The sequence below is a fragment of the Caenorhabditis remanei genome, chromosome II, assembly GCF_010183535.1.
Source record: "Caenorhabditis remanei strain PX506 chromosome II, whole genome shotgun sequence".
In the NCBI taxonomy this organism is placed as follows: Eukaryota; Metazoa; Nematoda; class Chromadorea; order Rhabditida; family Rhabditidae; genus Caenorhabditis; species Caenorhabditis remanei.
Window position 1 is genome coordinate 17,660,258 of NC_071329.1, and position 8,466 is coordinate 17,668,723.

Below are 8,466 nucleotides of genomic sequence, written 5' to 3' on the forward strand. Positions count from 1 at the left end.
AATTACATTAGGTTTATTAGGGACAGGAGTTGGAGTAACATAAGACGGACTGCATTCGCGGTCTATCACGCATGCCTTCTCCATAAAATTATAAGAATTATAAAAATTACATTAAGTTTATTAGGGACAGGAGTTGGAGTAACATAAGACGGACTGTATTCGCGGTCTATCACGCATGCCTTCTCCATAAAATTATTAAAATTATAAAAATTACATTAAGTTTATTAGGGACAGGAGTTGGAGTAACATAAGACGGACTGTATTCGCGGTCTATCACGCATGCCTTCTCCATAAAATTATAAGAATTATAAAAATTATTTTGAGTTTATTAGGGACAGGAGTTGGAGTAACATGAGACGGACTGCATTCGCGGTCTATCACGCATGCCTTCTCCATAAAATTATAAGAATTATAAAAATTACATTAAGTTTATTAGGGACAGGAATTGGAGTAACATGAGACGGACTGCATTCGCGGTCTATCACGCATGCCTTCTCCATAAAATTATTAAAATTATAAAAATTACATTAAGTTTATTAGGGACAGGAGTTGGAGTAACATAAGACGGACTGTATTCGCGGTCTATCACGCATGCCTTCTCCATAAAATTATAAGAATTATAAAAATTACATTAAGTTTATTAGGGACAGGAGTTGGAGTAACATAAGACGGACTGTATTCGCGGTCTATCACGCATGCCTTCTCCATAAAATTATAAGAATTATAAAAATTATTTTGAGTTTATTAGGGACAGGAGTTGGAGTAACATGAGACGGACTGCATTCGCGGTCTATCACGCATGCCTTCTCCATAAAATTATAAGAATTATAAAAATTACATTAAGTTTATTAGGGACAGGAATTGGAGTAACATGAGACGGACTGCATTCGCGGTCTATCACGCATGCCTTCTCCATAAAATTATTAAAATTATAAAAATTACATTAAGTTTATTAGGGACAGGAGTTGGAGTAACATAAGACGGACTGTATTCGCGGTCTATCACGCATGCCTTCTCCATAAAATTATAAGAATTATAAAAATTACATTAAGTTTATTAGGGACAGGAGTTGGAGTAACATAAGACGGACTGTATTCGCGGTCTATCACGCATGCCTTCTCCATAAAATTATAAGAATTATAAAAATTATTTTGAGTTTATTAGGGACAGGAGTTGGAGTAACATGAGACGGACTGCATTCGCGGTCTATCACGCATGCCTTCTCCATAAAATTATTAAAATTATAAAAATTACATTAAGTTTATTAGGGACAGGAGTTGGAGTAACATGAGACGGACTGCATTCGCGGTCTATGACGCATGCCTTCTCCATAAAATTATAAGAATTATAAAAATTATTTTGAGTTTATTAGTGACAGGAGTTGGAGTAACATGAGACGGACTGCATTCGCGGTCTATCACGCATGCCTTCTCCATAAAATTATAAGAATTATAAAAATTATTTTGAGTTTATTAGTGACAGGAGTTGGAGTAACATGAGACGGACTGCATTCGCGGTCTATCACGCATGCCTTCTCCATAAAATTATTAAAATTATAAAAATTACATTAGGTTTATTAGGGACAGGAGTTGGAGTAACATGAGACGGACTGCATTCGCGGTCTATGACGCATGCCTTCTCCATAAAATTATAAGAATTATAAAAATTATTTTGAGTTTATTAGTGACAGGAGTTGGAGTAACATGAGACGGACTGCATTCGCGGTCTATCACGCATGCCTTCTCCATAAAATTATAAGAATTATAAAAATTATTTTGAGTTTATTAGGGACAGGAGTTGGAGTAACATGAGACGGACTGCATTCGCGGTCTATCACGCATGCCTTCTCCATAAAATTATAAGAATTATAAAAATTATATTAAGTTTATTAGGGACAGGAGTTGGAGTAACATGAGACGGACTGCATTCGCGGTCTATCACGCATGCCTTCTCCATAAAATTATAAGAATTATAAAAATTACATTAGGTTTATTAGGGACAGGAGTTGGAGTAACATAAGACGGACTGTATTCGCGGTCTATCACGCATGCCTTCTCCATAAAATTATAAGAATTATAAAAATTATTTTGAGTTTATTAGTGACAGGAGTTGGAGTAACATGAGACGGACTGCATTCGCGGTCTATCACGCATGCCTTCTCCATAAAATTATTAAAATTATAAAAATTACATTAAGTTTATTAGGGACAGGAGTTGGAGTAACATGAGACGGACTGCATTCGCGGTCTATCACGCATGCCTTCTCCATAAAATTATAAGAATTATAAAAATTACATTAGGTTTATTAGGGACAGGAGTTGGAGTAACATAAGACGGACTGTATTCGCGGTCTATCACGCATGCCTTCTCCATAAAATTATAAGAATTATAAAAATTATTTTGAGTTTATTAGTGACAGGAGTTGGAGTAACATGAGACGGACTGCATTCGCGGTCTATCACGCATGCCTTCTCCATAAAATTATTAAAATTATAAAAATTACATTAAGTTTATTAGGGACAGGAGTTGGAGTAACATGAGACGGACTGCATTCGCGGTCTATGACGCATGCCTTCTCCATAAAATTATTAAAATTATAAAAATTACATTAAGTTTATTAGGGACAGGAGTTGGAGTAACATGAGACGGACTGTATTCGCGGTCTATCACGCATGCCTTCTCCATAAAATTATTAAAATTATAAAAATTACATTAAGTTTATTAGGGACAGGAGTTGGAGTAACATGAGACGGACTGCATTCGCGGTCTATCACGCATGCCTTCTCCATAAAATTATAAGAATTATAAAAATTACATTAGGTTTATTAGGGACAGGAGTTGGAGTAACATGAGACGGACTGCATTCGCGGTCTATCACGCATGCCTTCTCCATAAAATTATTAAAATTATAAAAATTACATTAAGTTTATTAGGGACAGGAGTTGGAGTAACATAAGACGGACTGCATTCGCGGTCTATCACGCATGCCTTCTCCATAAAATTATAAGAATTATAAAAATTACATTAAGTTTATTAGGGACAGGAGTTGGAGTAACATGAGACGGACTGCATTCGCGGTCTATCACGCATGCCTTCTCCATAAAATTATTAAAATTATAAAAATTACATTAAGTTTATTAGGGACAGGAGTTGGAGTAACATGAGACGGACTGTATTCGCGGTCTATCACGCATGCCTTCTCCATAAAATTATTAAAATTATAAAAATTACATTAAGTTTATTAGGGACAGGAGTTGGAGTAACATGAGACGGACTGCATTCGCGGTCTATCACGCATGCCTTCTCCATAAAATTATTAAAATTATAAAAATTACATTAAGTTTATTAGGGACAGGAGTTGGAGTAACATGAGACGGACTGCATTCGCGGTCTATCACGCATGCCTTCTCCATAAAATTATAAGAATTATAAAAATTACATTAGGTTTATTAGGGACAGGAGTTGGAGTAACATGAGACGGACTGCATTCGCGGTCTATCACGCATGCCTTCTCCATAAAATTATTAAAATTATAAAAATTACATTAGGTTTATTAGGGACAGGAGTTGGAGTAACATGAGACGGACTGCATTCGCGGTCTATCACGCATGCCTTCTCCATAAAATTATTAAAATTATAAAAATTACATTAGGTTTATTAGTGACAGGAGTTGGAGTAACATAAGACGGACTGCATTCGCGGTCTATGACGCATGCCTTCTCCATAAAATTATTAAAATTATAAAAATTACATTAAGTTTATTAGGGACAGGAGTTGGAGTAACATGAGACGGACTGTATTCGCGGTCTATCACGCATGCCTTCTCCATAAAATTATTAAAATTATAAAAATTACATTAAGTTTATTAGGGACAGGAGTTGGAGTAACATGAGACGGACTGCATTCGCGGTCTATCACGCATGCCTTCTCCATAAAATTATAAGAATTATAAAAATTACATTAGGTTTATTAGGGACAGGAGTTGGAGTAACATGAGACGGACTGCATTCGCGGTCTATCACGCATGCCTTCTCCATAAAATTATTAAAATTATAAAAATTACATTAAGTTTATTAGGGACAGGAGTTGGAGTAACATAAGACGGACTGCATTCGCGGTCTATCACGCATGCCTTCTCCATAAAATTATAAGAATTATAAAAATTACATTAAGTTTATTAGGGACAGGAGTTGGAGTAACATGAGACGGACTGCATTCGCGGTCTATCACGCATGCCTTCTCCATAAAATTATTAAAATTATAAAAATTACATTAAGTTTATTAGGGACAGGAGTTGGAGTAACATGAGACGGACTGTATTCGCGGTCTATCACGCATGCCTTCTCCATAAAATTATTAAAATTATAAAAATTACATTAAGTTTATTAGGGACAGGAGTTGGAGTAACATGAGACGGACTGCATTCGCGGTCTATCACGCATGCCTTCTCCATAAAATTATTAAAATTATAAAAATTACATTAAGTTTATTAGGGACAGGAGTTGGAGTAACATGAGACGGACTGCATTCGCGGTCTATCACGCATGCCTTCTCCATAAAATTATAAGAATTATAAAAATTACATTAGGTTTATTAGGGACAGGAGTTGGAGTAACATGAGACGGACTGCATTCGCGGTCTATCACGCATGCCTTCTCCATAAAATTATTAAAATTATAAAAATTACATTAGGTTTATTAGGGACAGGAGTTGGAGTAACATGAGACGGACTGCATTCGCGGTCTATCACGCATGCCTTCTCCATAAAATTATTAAAATTATAAAAATTACATTAGGTTTATTAGTGACAGGAGTTGGAGTAACATAAGACGGACTGCATTCGCGGTCTATGACGCATGCCTTCTCCATAAAATTATTAAAATTATAAAAATTACATTAGGTTTATTAGGGACAGGAGTTGGAGTAACATGAGACGGACTGCATTCGCGGTCTATCACGCATGCCTTCTCCATAAAATTATTAAAATTATAAAAATTACATTAAGTTTATTAGGGACAGGAGTTGGAGTAACATGAGACGGACTGCATTCGCGGTCTATCACGCATGCCTTCTCCATAAAATTATTAAAATTATAAAAATTACATTAAGTTTATTAGGGACAGGAGTTGGAGTAACATGAGACGGACTGTATTCGCGGTCTATCACGCATGCCTTCTCCATAAAATTATTAAAATTATAAAAATTACATTAAGTTTATTAGGGACAGGAGTTGGAGTAACATGAGACGGACTGCATTCGCGGTCTATCACGCATGCCTTCTCCATAAAATTATTAAAATTATAAAAATTACATTAAGTTTATTAGGGACAGGAGTTGGAGTAACATGAGACGGACTGCATTCGCGGTCTATCACGCATGCCTTCTCCATAAAATTATAAGAATTATAAAAATTACATTAGGTTTATTAGGGACAGGAGTTGGAGTAACATGAGACGGACTGCATTCGCGGTCTATCACGCATGCCTTCTCCATAAAATTATTAAAATTATAAAAATTACATTAGGTTTATTAGGGACAGGAGTTGGAGTAACATGAGACGGACTGCATTCGCGGTCTATCACGCATGCCTTCTCCATAAAATTATTAAAATTATAAAAATTACATTAGGTTTATTAGTGACAGGAGTTGGAGTAACATAAGACGGACTGCATTCGCGGTCTATGACGCATGCCTTCTCCATAAAATTATTAAAATTATAAAAATTACATTAGGTTTATTAGGGACAGGAGTTGGAGTAACATGAGACGGACTGCATTCGCGGTCTATCACGCATGCCTTCTCCATAAAATTATTAAAATTATAAAAATTACATTAAGTTTATTAGGGACAGGAGTTGGAGTAACATGAGACGGACTGCATTCGCGGTCTATCACGCATGCCTTCTCCATAAAATTATTAAAATTATAAAAATTACATTAAGTTTATTAGGGACAGGAGTTGGAGTAACATGAGACGGACTGTATTCGCGGTCTATCACGCATGCCTTCTCCATAAAATTATTAAAATTATAAAAATTACATTAAGTTTATTAGGGACAGGAGTTGGAGTAACATGAGACGGACTGCATTCGCGGTCTATCACGCATGCCTTCTCCATAAAATTATTAAAATTATAAAAATTACATTAAGTTTATTAGGGACAGGAGTTGGAGTAACATGAGACGGACTGCATTCGCGGTCTATGACGCATGCCTTCTCCATAAAATTATTAAAATTATAAAAATTATATTAAGTTTATTAGGGACAGGAGTTGGAGTAACATAAGACGGACTGTATTTGCGGTCTATCACGCATGCCTTCTCCATAAAATTATAAGAATTATAAAAATTATTTTGAGTTTATTAGTGACAGGAGTTGGAGTAACATGAGACGGACTGCATTCGCGGTCTATCACGCATGCCTTCTCCATAAAATTATAAGAATTATAAAAATTTTTTTGAGTTTATTAGTGACAGGAGTTGGAGTAACATGAGACGGACTGCATTCGCGGTCTATCACGCATGCCTTCTCCATAAAATTATTAAAATTATAAAAATTACATTAAGTTTATTAGGGACAGGAGTTGGAGTAACATGAGACGGACTGTATTCGCGGTCTATCACGCATGCCTTCTCCATAAAATTATAAGAATTATAAAAATTTTTTTGAGTTTATTAGTGACAGGAGTTGGAGTAACATGAGACGGACTGCATTCGCGGTCTATCACGCATGCCTTCTCCATAAAATTATTAAAATTATAAAAATTACATTAAGTTTATTAGGGACAGGAGTTGGAGTAACATGAGACGGACTGCATTCGCGGTCTATCACGCATGCCTTCTCCATAAAATTATAAGAATTATAAAAATTACATTAGGTTTATTAGGGACAGGAGTTGGAGTAACATAAGACGGACTGCATTCGCGGTCTATCACGCATGCCTTCTCCATAAAATTATAAGAATTATAAAAATTACATTAAGTTTATTAGGGACAGGAGTTGGAGTAACATAAGACGGACTGTATTCGCGGTCTATCACGCATGCCTTCTCCATAAAATTATTAAAATTATAAAAATTACATTAAGTTTATTAGGGACAGGAATTGGAGTAACATGAGACGGACTGCATTCGCGGTCTATCACGCATGCCTTCTCCATAAAATTATTAAAATTATAAAAATTACATTAAGTTTATTAGGGACAGGAGTTGGAGTAACATAAGACGGACTGTATTCGCGGTCTATCACGCATGCCTTCTCCATAAAATTATAAGAATTATAAAAATTATTTTGAGTTTATTAGGGACAGGAGTTGGAGTAACATGAGACGGACTGCATTCGCGGTCTATCACGCATGCCTTCTCCATAAAATTATTAAAATTATAAAAATTACATTAATTTTATTAGGGACAGGAGTTGGAGTAACATGAGACGGACTGCATTCGCGGTCTATGACGCATGCCTTCTCCATAAAATTATAAGAATTATAAAAATTATTTTGAGTTTATTAGTGACAGGAGTTGGAGTAACATGAGACGGACTGCATTCGCGGTCTATCACGCATGCCTTCTCCATAAAATTATAAGAATTATAAAAATTATTTTGAGTTTATTAGTGACAGGAGTTGGAGTAACATGAGACGGACTGCATTCGCGGTCTATCACGCATGCCTTCTCCATAAAATTATTAAAATTATAAAAATTACATTAGGTTTATTAGGGACAGGAGTTGGAGTAACATGAGACGGACTGCATTCGCGGTCTATGACGCATGCCTTCTCCATAAAATTATAAGAATTATAAAAATTATTTTGAGTTTATTAGTGACAGGAGTTGGAGTAACATGAGACGGACTGCATTCGCGGTCTATCACGCATGCCTTCTCCATAAAATTATTAAAATTATAAAAATTACATTAGGTTTATTAGGGACAGGAGTTGGAGTAACATGAGACGGACTGCATTCGCGGTCTATCACGCATGCCTTCTCCATAAAATTATAAGAATTATAAAAATTATTTTGAGTTTATTAGTGACAGGAGTTGGAGTAACATGAGACGGACTGCATTCGCGGTCTATGACGCATGCCTTCTCCATAAAATTATTAAAATTATAAAAATTACATTAGGTTTATTAGGGACAGGAGTTGGAGTAACATAAGACGGACTGTATTCGCGGTCTATCACGCATGCCTTCTCCATAAAATTATTAAAATTATAAAAATTAGATTAAGTTTATTAGGGACAGGAGTTGGAGTAACATGAGACGGACTGCATTCGCGGTCTATGACGCATGCCTTCTCCATAAAATTTTAAGACAGGAGTCAAATTGTAGATCTCGGTGAGCTCTACTCAAATATATTTTCATTTTCATTGTGAGTCCAGTGAGAGATTACAATCCATTTAGTGGCCGGGCCGTGATTCAAGGCCCGTCTGTTCACGGTCCGGCCACTAAATGGATTGTACTGCGGC